This window comes from Sminthopsis crassicaudata, chromosome 3 (genome assembly GCF_048593235.1).
Source record: "Sminthopsis crassicaudata isolate SCR6 chromosome 3, ASM4859323v1, whole genome shotgun sequence".
Lineage (NCBI taxonomy): Eukaryota > Metazoa > Chordata > Mammalia > Dasyuromorphia > Dasyuridae > Sminthopsis > Sminthopsis crassicaudata.
Genome location: NC_133619.1, coordinates 360,716,749 through 360,737,482, shown reverse-complemented (window position 1 = coordinate 360,737,482; position 20,734 = coordinate 360,716,749). Strand labels below are relative to the sequence as shown.

Here is a 20,734-nt window from a genome sequence, read left to right as displayed (position 1 = left end):
TTTGGTAAAATATCAGGTCCAGAGAATCTTGTTTAGTTACTTTAATTTGAGTGCCATACTTGCTTGATTAAGTTAATTGCACCTCACCCTTATTGAAGGGAGAACTATTTCCTCTGAGTTACTGAAAGATAACCCAGTTAGATTTCACAGTTGTAACATTAAATGTTTTTAGACCGATTTTTACTGAGGGCTATGTTAACATTTCTCTCCATGGCTGAGGTAAATCAATTAAATGGAAAGGCTATGAGATTGTTGTGGAGTGAGTTAGCTGCTTCTCAAATATACCAATAATGACAACACACTTTTATTTATATCATACAATTAACCCCTAAATGTATTGCCAGAATTTTTCATTCATTTGATTATCATTTCCATTTTTAATGTAAGAATTTATGATTATTAGAATTGTTATTTAGTAAATATCTAATCTAACTCCCTCATTTTACTGATGAAGAAAGAGACTTTCAGGGAAGTTGTGTCATCTCTCCCATACATGATTGTTTTTCTTCCCTGTGCATTTAAAGAATGAGTTCGCCTACACATAAAACACCCCAAGAAATGATGTCCTTTACACATATGAAGCAAATAATTCTCTGTTTTCCTTTACATGCTCATATCCATGCTAATAGACACAAAGTTTTTTCTTATCAAAAGTCACAAAGATACTAAGTAGCAGCATTGAGATTCCAATCCAAGTCTTATAATTCAATTCCCTAGAGTTGTTTTCATTCATAGTATGTTTTAATGTAGGTCTTTACTTTGACTAAATATTGTGGAATTATATGTGTTTAGACTAAGAAATCAACTCTGAAAGAAAGAAAGGAAGGAAGGAAGGAAGGAAAGGAGGGAGGGAGGGAGAAAGGGAAGAAGAAAGGAAAGAAGGAAGGAAAGAAGGAAGCAAGGAAGGAAAAGATATTAACTCCCTCTGTGTGGGCATCATGCATTGAGAAGAGAGAGATGCCTCTGTCTGTTTGTCTGTCTCTGTTTCTCTGTCTCTGTCTCTGTTTCTCTCTCTTCATCTCTCTCTCTCTCTCTGTCTCTTTTTCTTTTCATCTCTAGCTTTGTCTCTGTCTCTGTCCCTCTGTCTCTCTGTCACTAACTCTGTCTCTGCCTATCTCTATCTCTGCCTGTCTGTCTCTGTCTCTCTCTTCGTCTCTCTCCCTCTCTCTTTCTTAAGTCTCCCTCTCTCTCTCTTTCCATCTCTCGTTTTGTCTCTGTTGCTGTCCCTCTGCCTCTTTCTCTCTCTCTTTCTGTCTGTCAGTTGATGTGTGTGTGTGTGTGTGTGTGTGTGTGTGTGTGTGTGTGTGTGTGTAGGAAAGAGGGCAAGAGAGAAAGATGGGAGAGAAATAAAGAATTGGAGGAAGAGAGACAGAGAGACAGACAGACCCAGAGAAAGAGACAGAGACAGAAAGAGACAAAGCCAGAGCAAGAAATGGAGCATGGGATCTCTGTGCTTTGTGTGTATGGAAGGGAACAAAACAGAATAAGCATTTATATACTGCCTGCTATGTACCATACTATGCTAAACTTTTATTTTTTTAAACAAATGTCTTATTTGATATAGTTCTTTGTGTATATTGAGTCAGACAGTGAATGAACATTTATTAAGCTCCTATTGTGTGCTAAGCACTGGGGATATAAAGAATGATAAAATACAATCCCTGTAATTAAGTAGTTTACAATTTAATAGGAAGACAAATTGGGTATAATCTCAGAGGAAAGACATTAGAATTAATTCTAATTAATTGGGAATTGGGGGAGGCTTCCTGTAGAAGGTACAATTGTATCTAGGATTCAAAGAAATCAAGGAAACCAGGAGGGAAGAAAGAAGAGGAGGAGCATTCGGCTAATGAAAATACCCAAAGTATAATGTGTAAAAATTTTGAAAAAGGTGTAGAGGCAGGTTATGAAGAATTTTGAATACCAAGCAGGGGATTTTACCTTTAATTTGGAGTTTGTTGGGCTTATTGGAGTTTATTGAGTAGAGGGTTGACTGTGTCACAATTTCACTTTGGGAAGGTCCTTTTGGCAGCTTTGTAAAGGGGGGATTGGAGTTAGAGGTGACTCAAGGTAAGGACACTCACTAGCTATTGAAATAGTCAAGATATTGAGAGGAGATGAAGGTCTGCACCAGGACAATGGCAGTGTCAGAGGAAAGAAGGAAGCATGTGTAAGAGATATTACTTTAACATTAACAGACTTGGAACATACTAAATACAGGTAAGAAGGAGGAGTTGAGAATGACATCTAACTTTTGAGTGTGGGTAGAAGCTGTATTTAGATATAGAGGTTTTAACTACCATATCTAAATACAGAGGTAGGAAGAGTTATAGTTGTACATATGAGGAATGTATGTGTATTTGTGTATGAATATGTGTGTGTGCATGTGTACATTTGTGTGTTTAATGTGTGTTTAAAGAGGGGGAGATCCATTCTCACTGTGAAGTGAAAGAGATAACTTTCAGCATAGCAGAAGAAAGATATAACTCTGTGTCTGTTTATCTACAAATAGTAGGTTTGTTTATAATGCTCTGTACAGCCAGGAAGCATGAATGATATTCTAGAATCATCCCACATCTTTTAAATAATAGCTCTTCTGACTCTTTAATGGGCTCTCCTAACCCACTAGAAGTGATTGCTTCCTTTAGTCCTAGAGGGAATAACAGATATATTTGATCATTAGTGCACTGATTTCTAAAGTTAGGGTTTATAAAATCAAAGTGGATTTAGGAATCCAGGTTGCATAGCACTGTCTCTCAGGATTAGAGATTGTAACTTCCGTTTATCTTTTCAAAAGGGTGTGGTTAATTGAAATGACTTTTTTTAGGTGGCTTCATCTCCTTCCTAACAATCCTACAGTTTAAGGTTATTTAAGGTTATTTGTCATCTCAGATTAGCTTGTTAGCTGAACTAGAAAAAGGGAAAGGGAAGATGAGATTAAGGCAAATTCTTAACCTTTTATGAGGCATAAACCCCTTTTAAAACTGAAGGCTATGGACCTTCCTCTCAAAATAATGTTTTTAAATGTATAAAATGAAATGCATAGGATTACAAAGAAAGTCAGTTATATTTAAATATAATTGTCATATTTATATGTTATATTTATATTTGCTATCTATATCTATATCATGTGTGTATCTATACCTATATATTTATCTATCCATCTATTTTTCCACCTTTCTATTATCTAACTGTTTATATAATGCAAATTCATGCTCACTCCTATTCTTTTGGTAAGAAATTTTTGAATGAAGAAGAATTATTTTGAAATGTGTCAGAATGCCTTCTTAGGAATATTTTGTGATTTAGACTGACAAATGTAATATAGGTTATTTACTTGTGTATGTGTGATTCTTTGTCTATATCACACACACAATATATATATATATATATATGTATGCAAATATGCAAATATACATAAACATATATTTGCATACATTTCACATATATTACATATTCCACACACATTTTGTGCCTGCATTTGTGTGTACCCTTTCATTGTCCAATTTTCTACTTTGTCATAGAATCCTATAGTTCCATACATAGGTGCTGAAACTTTAGAGGTTAAGGCTGCAATGATTACCTGAAATAGAAATCCAGTTTACAGCATTCCCATTAAGTGATCCACTTAAACATACCAACAAGAAACTCACTCTTCTTAGAATAATTAGTTTTTATATGACAATTTTACATTTGCAAAATGCCTATATCTCATTTGATCCTTACATCAGCCCCCGCTGGGAGGTAGGAATTATTATTCTTCCTCTTTTTTAGTTGAAGAAAATGAAGCAAACAGAAGTTACATAACTGAATCAGTGTCTACATCTAGTAAGAGTTGGAGACTGGATTTGAACTCAGGTCTTCCTGACTAGATCTAGAGCTCTGTTCACTATGACACTAGCAGCTTCTGTATCAAAAGCAGCTCATTCTATTTTTGGAAGGCTTTATTGGTTAGGAAGTTCTTTGAGCCAAAATCTTCTTTCCTTTGATCCTAATTTTGATAAAATCTCAGAGCTGAAAGAGCCCATAACAATCATTTTGTATCTACTGCTCAATGCATGAATTCCTGATCATCATCATATTCATGATAACTAGTCATACAATTTTTTGAGCAATTCTAATGATGAGAAAGTCCCTCCTTATGGATGGTATCTATTCTATTGTGAATTATCTCTAAGCCAAGATATTTACTGTGATTCTCACTTAATCTATTCTTTTGAAATCACCTAGACCAAGTCTATTCTTTATTCCCTGTAAATCTCTTCAATGTGAATTGCAATCTTATTCTTTTTAATAAACAGATACTTTGGACTTAAAAGGCAGATAATTAATGAATAGCATTTTTAAAATAATTGATTTTTATTTTCAAAATTTATGCAAAGATAGTTTCCAACATTCACTTTTACAAAACCTTGTATTCCAAAGTTTTCTCCCTCTCTTTTCTTCTCCCCCTCTCCTAGATAGAAAGTTACCCAATATATGTTAAACATGGCAATTATTCTATATATATTTTCACATTTATCATGCTGCACAAGAAAGTCAGATCAAAAAAGGAAAAAGAAATGAAAAAGAAAACAAAAAGCAAGGGAACAACAAAAAAGGTGAAAATACTATGTTGTGATCCACATTGTCCCCCAGTACCTCTCTCTGAGTGCAGATAGTTCTCTCTATCACAGGTCTATTACATTTGGCCTGAATCACCTCATTGTTGAAAAGAGCCATGTTCATCAGAATTGATTATCACATTTGTAGTTGCTGTGTACAATGTTCTCTTGGTTCTACTCCCTTCACTTAGCATCAGTTCATATACGTCTCTCCAGGCCTTTCTGAAATCATTCTGCTGATCATTTCTTATAGAACAATAAGATTCCATACTATTCATATACCATAACTTATTCAACAATTCCCCAACTGATGGGCATCCGCTCAATTTCCAGTTTCTTGCCACTACAAAAAGGGCTGCCACAAACATTTCTGCACATATAGGACCCTTTCTTTCCTTCATAATCTCTTTGGGATATAAGCCCAGGAAAAACACTGCTAGGTCAAAGGGTATGTATATTTTGATAGCCTTTTGGACATACTTTCAAATTGTTCAATGAATGAAATTTTAAAAGGCATAAATAAGTGGAAGCTAGGTAGAATAGGAGATAGAACAATGGACTTGGGTTCAGAAAATCTTGAGTTTACAATCTGCCCTACCTATTCTATTGTGACTTTGAGTGCAATTGACTTTCCTCATCTGTAAAATGGGATGATATCACTTACCTCGAAGAGCTATGGTAATGATTGAATATGATCATTTGTACTCATGTAAGGTATGCAAACTTTAACACACTATATAGATGCTATATTATTATTATCATCATTATTATTTTTAATCTAGGTCATGACTTTAAAGGAAGGTCTCAGCAATTTTTGTTCTATGAACCACCTTGGTCTAGACTGATACAGACTATTGGACCCCATCTTGGAATAATGTTTTAAACTAATTACAGTGTTAGTAAGGGGTTAATGAAAATTAATTGTTTTACTATTAAACTTAATGGACTCTCAGAAATATCTCCATGAACTTTCAAGAGTCTCCATATCATAGGTTGAGAAACCTAGTCTATCTTTTCAGGGCTTTATAGGTGACCATTCCAGAATTTAGGCCTACTTCAAAGAATAAAATTCTATCCAATGATGCTGGGAAATCACTCCAGATAACAGGATGAAACTTTTTATTTCAAAGTAATATAATCTTTGCTCATAAAGATTTATATTTAACATTGGTTATATAGAAGGAATTAAAGTAAACATAAAATTATTAAAAAATTATAAAAATTGTGTCAATTGTTCCATTTGGTCCTTTTAGTTTATTGATAGTATTTGGTTTTCAGAGAACAAAAACCTGTCTAAGGGGAAAAGTCCATTATATATCAATACATTAAACTAGTGAATTTACTTTTATCTTTCCCTACTGCACCTAATCCATCTTCCTAGAACAAAGGCTAAAAATGGGAATTAAGAATTATAGAAGCCATGATAAATTCAGAGGATAGGAATAGATGCCTTGTCTCTGGATAATTCCTCAATAAGGCCAAACTCTTATTTGGGGCATATATAATCTTGTAGAAGGAATTTAGCCCAGAAAGGTCAATGGCAAATGTGAATGTGACAGACATTGACAGTGATCATCTTCCTAAGTAAATTTGAAGTGCCCTTTGCTCAGAGATGGGAAGATCATCTGGCCTGACAAAAAACAAGACATGAAGAACTGTGTTATTTAGTGATGATGGACAGACTGCAAAGCAAAATGTGAATGTAAATTTAGAGAAACAAGTTAGATGGCTTCAGACAGAGGGCAAATTTATAGAGTGATTTTTATGATCTTGTGGTCATTTAGGAATTTCTAGGAAGAGAAGGTACCAAGGTTACTTTAGCCCTTTATTACTATTGCCCACTCAAATAATTGATAGCAAATATGATATATTCAAATGGCACTGCACTTGGAATCTAGAGTCTCAGATTTGAGCTCTCCCATGAATTCTGTGTGACACCTTAGTTAAGTCACTTAAAGCAGAGAAGCTGGTTGTTGGTAATTGTCCTTCTGTCTTGAAGAGGACCAAAATGACATCACTTTGTCAGGATCAGGTATAGTACAGGGTACAATGTATCCAATGGTAGCTGATCAAATACAACCTTAGAAGGCTCTATCAAAAATAGCTGAAATGAAATGGAGACATATTTAAAATTTTTCATCTCACATGAGATGTTGCAGTTGTTCTTTGTTCATGGAGCATATATCCATGCTGTGCCAGTGTCTCCCATGTCTCATACTTGATTCCAAAGTTCTTCAGAGAGAACTTGAGAATGTCCTTGTATTGCTTTTTTCTGACTGCTATGTAAGCATTTATTTTGCATAAAATGGTCTTTTATGCAAATATACATTTGGCATTTGAACATGGTCAGTCCATTAGAGTAGAATTTCAATGCTTGACAGTTAACTTGTCAGGCGATTTTTGGAATCTTCCTAAAATAATTAAATTGGAAGCTATTCAGTTACCTGGCATGATGAGCTAGTACAAGGTTTCACAGCATACAACATTGAGTTCAGTTAAGTGGCTCTGTAGACCTTCAGTTGATAGACAGTCTAATAACTTTACTTCCCTACACTTTCCTTTGGGTTCTCCCAAACACCAAACTAGCTCTGGCACTGTGCACATCATCCTTATCACATATCTGTACATCCCTGGAAAGTATGCTGCCAATGTATTATCCACAGCCTTCAAAATTTCTGTTCACTGGAACTGAAGTTTTGCACCAATACTGACTAGTAGAGAACATTTGTTTTCTTAGTGTTAACTGTCAGTTCAGAATTTGCAGAAGCAGCAGTTAATCCATCTGTTGCATCTCAGCTTCAAAAGCTGCACTGAGCGCACAATCATTTGTGAACAAAAAAAGGCCTGTGCTAACTCTCTCTTCATTTAAACTTGTAGTTTTTTCAAGTTCAATAACTTATCATCACTGTGTCAGCTGACGTTGGTGCCATTTTTGTCCTCATTGAAAAATTTGACAACATTTCTGAAAGCATGGGAGCAAGCACACAGCCTTACTTCACTTCATTGGTAACTGGGAAAGTTTGAGAACATTGTCCATATTGTAGAATCTGTAGAAGCATGATGTCATTGTACTGATGAATTTCTCTTGACAACCAAATTTTGCCATAATTTCCCATAAGCTCTCATGATTGAGGGTATCAAAGGCCTTGGTCAGATTGTTGACCATTGTTCTGCTCCTGGAATTTTTTCTGGATTTGTTAGACAGCAAACACTATAGGTACTCTTGCATGGCCCTTTCTGAAGCCAGTGGATAGGTTTAAAGGAGAAGAAAGAAAAGATTGGTAGTTTTGCTAGTTCATCATATATAAAATGTTATATAGATAGAATTTATCATCTTACCTGTCAGAGGTGAATGTATACTCATTTCTAAAATACATAAAGAATTATGTCAAATTTATAAGAATACAAGTCATTCCCCAATTGATAAATGGTCAAAGGATAAGAACAGACAATTTTCAGATGATGAAATTAAAGCCATTTATAGTTATATGAAAAAGTTCTCTAGACCACTCTGGTTAGAGAAATCCAAATTTAAAGAACTCTGAGGTACCACCTTATACCTCTTAGATTGGCTAAGATGACAGGAAAATATAATGATAAATATTGGAAGGGATGTGGGAATACTGGGAAACTAAAGCATTGTTGGTGGAGTTGTGAAATGATCCTACCATTCTGGAAAGCAATCTGAAACTATGCCCCCAAACTATAAAACTGTGCATATCGTTTGACCCAGAAGTGCCATTACTGAATCTGTATCCCAAGGAAATCATAAAGGAGGGAAAAGGACCCACATGTGCAAAAATGTTTGTGTCAGCTATTATTGTGTTAGTAAAGAATTGGAAAATGAGCAGATGCCCATTGGAGAATGGCTGAACAAATTGTGGTATATGAAGATAATGGAATATTATCATTCTATAAAAAATTATGAACAAGCTGATTATGGAAAGGCCTGAAAAAATTGACAAGAACAGATAGATGCTGAGCAAAAACAAGCAAAACCAGGAATACATTGTTTGTATAAGATAAAAGCAAGAATATGTGATTACAAAATGCTTGGTTCTTCTTGGTGATTCAGTTTTCCAAAGAAATCCTCCACAGACTTTGGACAGAAAATGCCATCTGCATCTAGAAAAAGAACTAAGGAGACTGAATGTACATCAATACATGCTATGTTAACTTCTTTTTTCTGTTGTTTTAATCTCTCCCATAGTTTTTCCCTTTTGCTCTGATTTTTCTCTCCCAACATGATTCATAGCAAAAATAAACTTACTACCAATTAAACATAAAAAGAGGCGAATCTATATGCTTATATATGCACACAAACACACATAAAAGGTGGAAGTGCTTTAAAATTATAAATGGACACAGAAATGTGAGAATTCTTGTAGACAAATAAACAAAAGGTACAATAAATAACAATGCATGAAGGCAGGAGACATGAGTTCAAGTCTTACTTGCATCACTAATTTTTTGGTGGATTCAACTAAGTCATTTAGTTTTCTGGGGCTCAATTTTATCACCTATAAACTGTATTATGAAATGTATTGAGGGGATCAAATCAGGTAATTTTCCAGAATGAAATGGAAAGCATGGAATGCTATGTTATTAATATATGTAAATGTTTGTATAGAGGTATATGAGTAATTATAATGTATATATGTCAAGGAACTATGAAGTAAAATTCTTCTCATTCAAATCTTGTTGAGAAGTGCTATAAAATATGATTGATTCCTCTGTGTGAAGAAAGATGATAAAAGGAAATTCTTCTGTATATAGACACAAAATTTTAAAAAAAAGGACTAGTCAATTTTTCTAAAAGACAGGTTTATAAATCTATTGACCATCAGTACTACTTCAGATAAAGGACCACTGAGTCCTCTGCCTCTCCCGTCTGTCTATCTACTGTTTCTGATGCATCAGACGACCTCAGGACTCAGAGTACTGGATTTAGGTAGCAGGTCATAGGATTTTTGACTAGAAGGGCTAAAAGAAGTACTACATTATAAATCTGACAAGTGGCACTTTTGGGATTGTTGAGTGATTATGTGCCCCTGATCAATTCATCTCTGTTGGACTTACTTTTCCCCATCTCTAAAATGGGAAGAATGATGCCTGTTAAGCTTTACTCATATGATTATTATAAATATCAAACCAAATAATAATATAAAACATCTTTTAATTGAAAGACACTTGGAATCATAGAATATAAGCCCATCGGAGGCAAGGACTGCTTCATTTTACTTTTGTACCTCTAGGATTTGGCTTAGTATTTGGTTTCTGATACTTATAAAGGGTTTAAAAGATCTTTTTTTCCAATTAAAATATGTGTACAAATTATTATTATTATTAATATTAAAGGTTGGAGAAAAGAAATTCAGACAATATCCATAATCACAAAATTGTGCTTTGAGAAATCACTTTTAAAATATGTTTAGGAAATTGTTCATGAATGTGCCATATCTCTCTTCATTTACCTCAAATTGAAAAAGGAAATGCTAGAAAAAGGTCCTCGCTCTTCAACTCTGAATTGGGTATAGAGACATTGTGAGTGAGATATAGCACATATAGATTGTATTTCACAAAGAATCAAAATTCAATTGTACTCTCACTTACTTGAGAGTAGATATACTTTTGGTATGGTGTAGTGGGAATAATATCACTAATGAATTCAGAAATTTGTGGGTCAGGCCAGGTGATATTGAACTATGAGTTTCATGACCTTTTATAACTTGATCAATTCTTTGACGACTTGGCCTTTGGCCTTTACATATATGGTCACAAGATAGCAATATAGTTGACAAAATCCAACAATGACAAAATTAAATTAAATTAAATCTTAAATTCAATTCAGCAGACTTAAAAAAAAAAAAGAAACCTCAATGTACTATGTGCCAAATGTATTTTTAAGAATCAGGGATCCAAGCATTTTCAATGCCTGCTTTTTCCCACTTACTAACTTCCCACAAGCATTGTATTCCTTAAGTTTTGTGGTATTACCCTTGAGAATTTTAAGCATAAAGTCATTATACTGCAAACAGTGTTCTAGGAAGGAACTTATTTTAGGATTCTAGCCTTATTTTTCTTTCCTTTTATCACCACCTCCTCCAACAAATCTAATGGTACAGAGGGTAGAGAACTATCCTCAAAACTAGGACACAAACAATGTCTGACATAAACTGGCTGGATGACCCTAGATGCATCATTAAAACTCTCTGACCAATTCTCTAAGATTATACATTTAAGAGAAAATTTTGGTAAGCCTTTTTGGAGAGAGATTTTCCATTTAAGAAGATCCTTATTCTGATGAAATCATAGATCCAACCTTATTTCCTACCCCTAAACTAGATGTTTAGCTACAATATCTGTTCAGAAGGCATTTTGTTGATATGATGGTGGAATTCTGATCATAGTAGGGAAAACAGTAATACTGGGTCAGTCTCTTTTACTAGACATTTTCTACCAACTTCTAGAAATTACTAGCCATAGGAAAAATGGAGAGATAGAGGAGATTCACTTTTAGTGTCTTCTTTTCCCTTCTTTCAATCTTTTTGGTGACTCCTCCTGCTTCCTAAAAAAGTGAAAGCCTTTTTTACATGCTCTGATATTCTTTCTCCTCTTTCCTCTTCTCCTACTTCTAAATAAAATGAACTCTCAGTTAGGGTAGGAAATATATGATAAAAGCAATTATGCTAAAGGGTCTTCAACTGAAGACTGTATGACTTATTTGTTGAAGATATTGTAGAAGGATTCTTTGTTGGTATAGCTTGGACGAGGTGCCCCTACAGTAAAATCTATGATTCCATAATTCTGATTGTTTGGTTCAATATATAATTTCCCCTGGTTGAAGTTGCATTTTGAACAATAGACATTATCTTGGTTTAAGAATTTGTCTCTAGTGGCAGAATTTTAGATCTTCCAGGGAAAATGTCTACATTGAGACCTTTCTCAAATCATATAATGCTGAGAGCATTTACTCTTTTTGTGTAAGATCCTTATCTTCTTAAAGGCATATTTTACTAAGTAGTGAGCTTCACTAGATGATGAGTTTCTCAAAGGTAGGAACTATTGTTTTTTTTTTTTAACCTTTCTTTGTATTTTTAGCACACCACTGTGCCTGGTACATAATCAACCCTTAATAAAGGCATACTGACTGACAGTAGTTATATGGTGCAGTGGATTAAATGTCATATTTTGAGTCAGAAAAATCTTGGTTTGACTATGCTCAAAAAGTTATCAAACTGTGCATACCCTTTGACCAAGCAGTGTTACTACTGGGCTTATATCCCAAAGAGATCTTAAAGGAAGGAAAGGGACCTGTCTGTGCAAGAATGTTTGTGGCAGCCCTTTTTGTAGTGGCCAGAAATTGTCAACTGAGTGGATGCCCATCAGTTGGAGAATGGCTGAATAAATTGTTGTATATGAATATTATTGTTCTGTAAGAAATGACCAACAGGATGATTTCAGAAAGGCCTGGAGAGACTTACATGAACTGATTCTGAGTGAAATGAGCAGGACTAGGAGATCGTTGTATACTTCAACAATATTACTATATGATGATCAATTCTGATGGACAAGGCCCTCTTCAACAATGAGATGAACCAAATCAGTTCCAATAGAGCAGTAATGAATTGAACCAACTACACACATCTGGGAGATGACTATGAACCACTGCATAGAATTCTCAAGCCCTCTATTTTTGTCTGCCTACATTTTGGATTTCCTTCAGAGGCTAATTGTACACTATTTCAAAATCCGATTCTTTTTGGACAGCAAAACAATTGTTTGGTCATGTATACATATATTGTATTTAATTTATACTTTAACATATTGAACACGTGTTGATCAGCCTGCCATCTGTGGGGGGGAAGAAGGGGAAAAATTGGAGCAAAAGGTTTGGCAATTGTCAATATTGTGGGGTTGCCCATGCATATATCTGGTAAATAAAAACTATTAAACATTTAAAAAAAAAAGAAAAGAAAAATCTGGGTTGGAATCCTACCTCAAACACTTATTCAATGTGTGACTTTGGATAAGTCACTAAACTCTCCAGACTCAACAATAAAATGGGATGCAGGTAGGATTGGATTCCATAATTAAGGTTTTTTTTTTTTTTCCTAGCTCAAAATCTGTAGTTTTATGATGGGTCATGCCAAGCTATGGAAATCTAAGAGCTTCAATTTTATTTGGTTCCTAGTATCTCCTCCAATAGTCTCCCCTCCAATAGTCTTGCAGGCTCTACTTTATTCTCAGTTGTTTTTAATGGGCTCCTGTCATGTCAATATAAACATTTAACCAAGAACTCTTTGAATATAGGCTTCTTTGTCTGGAAGTGGGATAAGGAAGGAGATAGAAAACAGGGATATATTTGCAATTAGTCTGCTAGAGTATGCTGTGGTAATATGTGCACAAATGATACATTTACAACTAATTTTTCTGATCATCTTCTATGAATTCTTTGTTTTGCAGAGTGCTTGTGACTGATCATGGTGTAAATTTAGGAGGCAACAAAATAACAATGAAAATGTAGCATCAAGCTTTTCTCTTGGTGCAGAATATTCCTGAAGACCTATGATCCAGGAGATGAAGTTCATCTCATATCTGCACAGAACAGGTATTTTGTGATATCATCATCACGCAGGCTCTAAAGGAATTCTTCAGCTCCAGATTGAGTCTAAACTTAATAACCTGTGTTGTTTTTGGATCTTTCCAGTATGTGATAATGGGACACAAATTAAATGTGTAAATCCCACTCTACCCAGAGGTTTAAGCAGCTGAGAGTGATTCCAACCTGGAGAAGAGAGATTGGTACCGTGTGCAAAACTGACTGCAAAACTAAAAGTGAGGAGTTTACAAATTGGATCAGGCAACTTTACCTCTAAGCAGACAAAGACTCACTTTAATCCTATCTACCCTGAACACACAACAGATTTCCATTTCAAGAAAGCATATGTAATAATAAAAGAAATTATCATTAGTGTCCATCTTTTCTTTGCTTCTTTATAGGTTATTCTTTTGTTCTTTGCCAAGCACTTATTCTTCCCCCCCCCCCCCTTTCATCCTTTTCATGTCTCCCAAGCAGGCTAAGATAAGTACAGATATATTTATATACACACATACACACACACACACACACACACACACACACACACATTCACACCCAGAGACTCACACTCATATACATATATCTATCTACATATACATAGACCTACATGCATATATGCTCAGATATACATATATGCATCTGTATTGACCCATATGTAAACATACATCTAAAACAATAACAATATGGTTTACATATGTAAATTTCTCTCTTGGTTGAATTTCAAAGTTTGACTTTGTCTAAGATCAAAGGTTACAGGCAATATCGGATTTGTCAATAAAATTCCTATGTTTTTCACAAAGGATTTTTTTGACATGGTGATTGGTAGATTTTTTCTATTTCTACTTTCTCCATGTTTTATCACTCCAGGACAATTTTCTTTGATTATTTTTTGCATTATAGTGTCAAGATTCCTTTTTTTTTTTTTGGCTTACAATTTTCAGGTAGTCCAATTATTTCTCACATTTTTTTTCCTTGCTATTTTCTTGACTTATTGTTTTTCTTACAAGATGTTTTACATTCTGTTTTATTTTTTAGTTTTTTTTTATATATTTTTATTTCTTGGTCTCTTATAGCTTTACCATCTTCCCCTTGCTTAATTCTAATTTTCAAAGAATTATTTTCTTCTTTAAAACTCTGTACTCCTTATCTAGTTAGTCAACTTTTTAAATAATCTTTTTTTTTCCCTTGGATGGTTTTTATTTTTGTTTTTTCCCTAATCCCCCTTATTTGATTTTTAAATTATTTTTTGAATTCTATAAATTTTCTCTGGGCAGGATACCATTTCATATTACTCTTTGTGGGTGAAGAGATGATATTTACTTCAGTGTCCTCCTCTGAAGATGAACCCTGGTCTTCTCTGTTCCAGAGCAAGTTTCTTTCTTTTATTTTAATATTTGAAAAATATTCTTGTTTTAATTTTTCTTTTCTTTTTTTTAAAGAAGATTCAAAATATATAAAGAATTACCAGTTCAAGAAATTATATATATTAGTAGAAGAAATTATATTCATGTTCCATCTTTTCCTTACCTCCTTGTAAATCATTCTGTTCTCTGCTGTGCATCTTTTTTATTTTATTCTTTTTTCCTCCTTTCATCCCCCTCACCTTCTCCTTACACCTAACCTAGCTAAGAAAATAAATATTTCTGTATACATATGTAGGTATATATGTATATACATACATATACATATTTTTCTCATCCCTTCTGATACTTTGCTTTAATTCTGCTCCTTAACGTGCTTTGCTATTACTTAACCACCCCCCACCCATGGATCCCTCCCTTATCTTCTTCCTGCACCCTTTGCTTCCCTGTCTGCTCATCCCTCCCCCCCTTATTTTTCATAGATTTTTGAAGAGTGCTATACCTTTTATGATATATCTATATATCTGTAGCTATATCTATATCTATATCTATATCTATATAATGTTACATATTTAACTCAAGGAGAGCAAGTTTTCAGAACTACAAGCCCTCCCCCCAATTTCTCCAAATCTATTCTTCCTCTATATCTCATTTTATAACATAATTATTAATTTTATTTTAATTGCCCCAATATTTCTTTTGAACTACCATATTGCTGATGTTGGTTTTAACATATGGTATACATTTCCCATGTAAAAAAAATAAACAATTTGTCCATGTTAGGTTCCTTGAAATTGATCTTTGATATTGATTCTTATATGTTAAATTTTTCTATTGTTTGAGTTTGGTTGATAGAAAGTCCTGAAAATCTGCAAGTTCATTGAATGTCCATTTTTTCTCATACAATATTTTGAATAATTTTGCTGGATGTGATATTTTTGCTTACAGGTCTAGTTCTTTTGATTTCTGGTATATGTGATTCCAGGACCTGCAGTCTTTTATTGTGGCTGGTGCTAAGCCCTGTACAATTCTAATTGTAGCTCTGTCATATTTAAATTGTTTGTTTGTTTTTTTTTTCTTGTTTCTTACAAAATTTTTTCTTTGATTTGGGGGTTTCAAAATTTGGCAATAATATTCCTATGTGTTTTCCACAAAGGATCTTACTGAGGTGGTGATTGGTGGATTTTTTCTATTTCTACTTTCTCCTCACATTCTGCCACTCTAGATCAATTTTCTTGGATTTTTTTTTTTTTTTTTTTTTGCGTTAAGATTCTTTTTTTGGTGCCACTTTCAGGTAGTCCAATTATTCTTGTATTTTCTCTTCTCTTCCTATTCTCCCAATCTGTTGATTTTCTTAAAATATATTTCACATTCTGTTCTATTTTTTCATTCTTTATATTCTGTTTCGTTATTTCTTAATCTCTCCCAGCTTCACTGGCTTCCCCTTGTTCAATTCTAATTTTCAAAGAGTTATTTTAATCTTTGAGACTCTTAATCGCCTTTTCTAGTTGGTTAACTTCCCCTCCTCCTCCAAAAATCTTCTCATTTTTGGATGGTTTTCTTTTTCATTTTAGTTTTCCTCAGTGGGTGTTACTTGATTTTTAAGTTCTTTTTTGAGTGCTATAAATTTTCCCTGGGCAGGGAGTCATTTAACACTACTCTTTGGAGTAGAAAAACTTTTTTTTTTTTTTTTTTTTTTTAAATTTTCTTTTTGCTTCATTGTTTTCTTCTGAAAATGGGCTCTAATCTCTATTCCCACACTGTTTCTATGTTTGGGTTCTTTCTTCTTTGCCAGTTCATGTTTTTAAAAATAAGATTTAATAATGTAAATAGCACTAATCATGGGGTAGGAGGGGATAGTGTCTCAAGCTTCCCTTCATCTTTCTGACCAGGAACCCCAAACTAAAACTCCTAGAAGTGCCCATAGCCAGCAGCATGCCTCACCCACTGACTCTGCACTCACCAGGTGCTGATTCCTTCTCAACCAGGGCCACATCTCTACAGCATGGCTGGGTTTAGCATTCCTAATCAACTGAGATTCCCTCAGTTTTCCAGAAGTTAAACCCAGGACTCCTCACATGGGGAGGTAAAAGTTTCTGTGGTTGCTGTGAGTTATATCCAAGCTAGCTCCCTGGAGGCCTCAGAATCAGCCAGAGTCAGGATAAGTAAAAATCCTTGGTCTTTAGAGGGAAAAGTGAAAGAAGCAGGCAAAGTGCAAGAAGTTTTGCCAACATTTCTTCTCGATTCTGGAGTCCAGAATCTCCACCTCTTTCCTCCTCTGCCTGCCAACAAGCAATTTCTTGCCTCTCTCATCTCACCCTCTAACCCTTGCCTAGGATTATATTAACATCAAACATTGAGCCAGCATGGAACAGTAAGAAGGGCCATTTTTCCAAACATATGCTAATAGAGTCATAGTCTCATATCAAATAGGTAATTAGCCTTAAGTGCTCGGTCATCTGTTTCAAGCACACCTTTTCAGAGTTTCAGCCCTTTACAGCTGCAGAAGCCCCAGTCAAACCCAGTTTATTCCATGGTTCCCCATTTGATATTTATACAGAGCTAACCTGAAGATGTTTGTAATTCACAGGAATGAATCAAAATATTTTTATGTTGAGCCAGGTAGACTCCTGTTCTGCACCAAGTCTTCTTGATCTTTCCCCAGTCTCTGCCCTGAAGCATAAATTTGTTCTCTTTGTGAAGAAATCTGAGGAGCTTGAAATTTAGTGATCTACCCTCTCCCCCCCAGGACAAGTTTCTATGGTTGAGCATTTCTTCTTTGCTGGTTCATTAAAAAAAAAAAAAAAAAAAAAAAAAAAAAAAAAGAAAAGAAAAGAAAAAAGAATTATTAGCATAAGCACCTCTAATTATGGGGTGGGTGGTCTTCTCTTCAGCTCTCCCCTCTAACATGGAACCTCAAGCCAAGAGCTCCCCCCTCCAGCAAGTGGCCACAGCCAGCAGCATCCCTCTCCACTGCCTCTGCACTCACCAGAAATGCTGGCTCCTTCTCACTCAGAACCGTGACTCTGTAGTACAGCTGGGGCTGGTCTTCCTAATCATTCAGTCCACTCAGTCTTCTTGGACTCAGACCCCTGCCAGCACTTGCAGTCCAGCAGGTGAAAGTCACTGTGGTTTGAGGTGAGGATTGGGCCAAACCCAGCTAGCCTCAAGGGTCCCCACTTGATATTTCTGCATAGCTAGCCTGAAGTGCACTTCACACTGGTTAATCTCTAGCCCAGGGTCTTTCTTGAAGTCTTCTTGGATTGTCCCAGGAAGACTCCAGTTCTGCTCCAAGTTTTCTTTGTGTTTCACCAGTTCCTATTTGGACTGAGATGCTAATTTGTTCAGTTGGTGGGAGAAATCTGGAGAGCTTGCTCGAAATTTACTGACTTCCCCCACCTTCCCCAAATCCTCCCTGGTTTATAATCTTAAAAGCAGAGGTGAAGCATTAATTTTCTTCGTATCCTACTGTGTGGAGTAAGATATGGTGAAGAACTTACAGATTAAGCACATATTGATCAGAGACTGCTAGCTAATGTAAACCAGACCTATAGGCCCCAGTCACGTGAAGGCCAAATATAGCATGAAGTGACCAAATGTTGTAAATTACCTGGTGACTACCTTCCACTGACCAAAATGGGGGAAGTGCAGAATTGTATGACCAATCACAACCTATGGAGGGTGGGATTTTGGAGGTTCTTTGTCTGAAATGTATAAAAGTTGTAAACATCTTCAAGGGAGTGGCTGTCTCCTGCTGTGAATCTGGCTCACAGACCAGGATGGGGTCCGCTTCTCGAGATTCTAATAAATAATTCTGCTTTTCTATGAGTGATCTCTGAGTAGTCATTTTTTGATAGGATTTTCTATCCCTCACAGTACTCAGAGCCTAGCATTGCACTTTGCACAGAGTAGAAGCTTAATCAGTATTTCCTATTTGATAACAAATCAACTTGTGATATCCATTTTAGAAAATATGTCAATCAATGGCTAGTTGTCCATTTATTCTAGAGTCTCCAAATGACTTAAAATGATGAAAATTGCATATTTGTTTCTCTTTTCTTCGCCTTCCACATTTCCCATTATTAACCAATAGCCTAAAATAGCTATGTACAATTTAAAGTTTGGAAAATACTTCAAGAGTATTCTCATTTTATTCTCAGAAAAATTCTGGGCAATAGAGGCTATTTTATAGATGAGGAAGCTGAATGAAGACAGAGGTTAAAAAACTTTTTTTGTTAGTTAAAAATAGTAAGCACAAAACATTTCCTTCTTTTCATGAACTTCCTTCTTTCCTTCCTTTCTGCCTTCCCTTCCTTCCCTTCCTTCCCTCCTTCCTTCCTTCCTTCCTTCCTTCCTTCCTTCCTTCCTTCCTTCCTTCCTTCCTTCCTTCCTTCCTTCCTTCCTTCCTTCCTTCCTTCCTTCCTTCCTTCCTTCCTGTATCCTTTTACAAAATGACTTATATGAAAATGTTTTATATGATTTCACATATACAGCCTATATCAGATTGCTTAACTGTTTCAGGATAGGGGGAAAGGGAGAGAAAGGGGGACAAAAGGATAGAATTTAAAACTCAGAACTTTAAAAAAACAAATGGTTATTTTTTTTAACTGTGATGTCATTAGGGAAAAACAAAATATTATTTTAAAAAATGTATTTTTGCTATATCTCCTTATTGTATAATTTTCCTAAAGCCAGGATTTTTGTGATATGTTTCTACATGTTTTTGTAATGGTAACTACTATATAGAGTTTATAGTATGTACTCAATAGATATTTGTTAAATGTATAAATAAATGAGAATGTAGGAAAATTAAAAAAATTGAATGCAGTATATTTTCCATAAAAATGCTTTAAGGCAATCCTCAAGAAGTTTTCTATGACCAAGGTTCAAGAAACCCTGATTCTAGTCCTAATTTCTTTAGTTGTCTCACCTTCAAAAAGAAATTTTACCTCCATAAATCATAATTTTCTCATTGTAAAATAGGAAGACTGGAGGTATGAAAGTTCTTTCCATTTCTCAATTCTATGATTCCTTTATTTATCTGGGATTTTGAAAAGTATAGAGGGTCTTTCTTTTACTTAATTTTTATTCAAACAGTAGTATGTTTTATATGTCATCATTTTTCTTTCCTTTAGCTATCTTAGATTTGTTTTGTATGCCATAAGTTATGGTTGTGCTTGTGTTGCAAATCTAGATCTCAGGCATGGGAATCATTTCATGTTCATTTTCTTACTCTCTTTGAATTGCACTGAAGGAGCATGTTGGCCTTTTCTTTGATCAAGCTTCATGGCCACCACAGTCAAAGTTTATTGCTAATGTTATTAGTTTCTAATCAGAAACTACAGATATTATTACCTAATAGTTATTGCCTAGCACTTCCAAGCAGATGTCAAAAATAATGAGCCAATAAAACTGCTATTAATTTGGACTCAATGACAATTTTAGGCCCTTGAAGCTAAAGATTAGGAACCTCATAAAGGCAGGGCAAAAATAATTTGAGTAATCAAAAGTAATAACAAAAATGGTGAGAATGTCAATTAATATGCAAGTGTTTCTAATTTAAAAATGAAACTTATAGCTATGACTTGCAGCATTTCTCATAAACTCTCCCAAAATGAATGGAGAGCTCATCAAAAATTCTAGAGGTTTTTTAAGGAGAAATTGTTTTTTTATGGGAAACTGTGGGGCCATTGGTGATAATCAAGGGAGATCCTGTTCAGTTCCTAAGAAAGTAAAGGCCTAGTACAAAAATATATCTGGAAACATCACCCACACTTTTAAAACTCTCAAAGACATATATTTCATTCCATCTTTACTCCTTTTTAAATCTCTTTTCTCTCCTCCTTTCCCCATCCTATCCTGTCTTTTGGATTATTTTTTTCTTTTTGTGTATCATGTTTATGACTTTCCTTCTCCTCTGCAATCTGAAGTGGAAATCATGACCATCGTTCAAACCTTGTCTCTGAAATTTATCAGATTTGTGATCATGATCAAATCCTTTAACCTCTCTGAGCCTTAGTTTTCTTATCTGTGCAAAGGGGATAATAATAAAACAGTAGTTATCTTCTTGGATTATGTTAGTCAATAAACAATTATTAAGTGCCTACTATGTGTTGGGCACTTTACTAGTGCCTAGGGATACAAAAAAGGACAAGTACAATCTCTGC

The 20,734-nt window shown here is 34.8% G+C and overlaps 1 long non-coding RNA gene across 8 annotated transcripts in view; it reads left to right on the top strand.

The window, feature by feature from the left end:
• LOC141561763 (uncharacterized) overlaps nucleotides 1-13,640 on the top strand; it is a 553,911-nt gene extending 540,271 nt beyond the window's left edge. For all 8 annotated transcript variants that reach the window (XR_012488149.1, XR_012488147.1, XR_012488143.1 and 5 more), the window contains 2 exons: nucleotides 13,071-13,215; nucleotides 13,315-13,640. This is a non-coding gene — a long non-coding RNA (uncharacterized LOC141561763). The remainder of the gene's footprint in view (nucleotides 1-13,070; nucleotides 13,216-13,314) is intronic.
• Nucleotides 13,641-20,734: the final 7,094 nt, after the last annotated feature.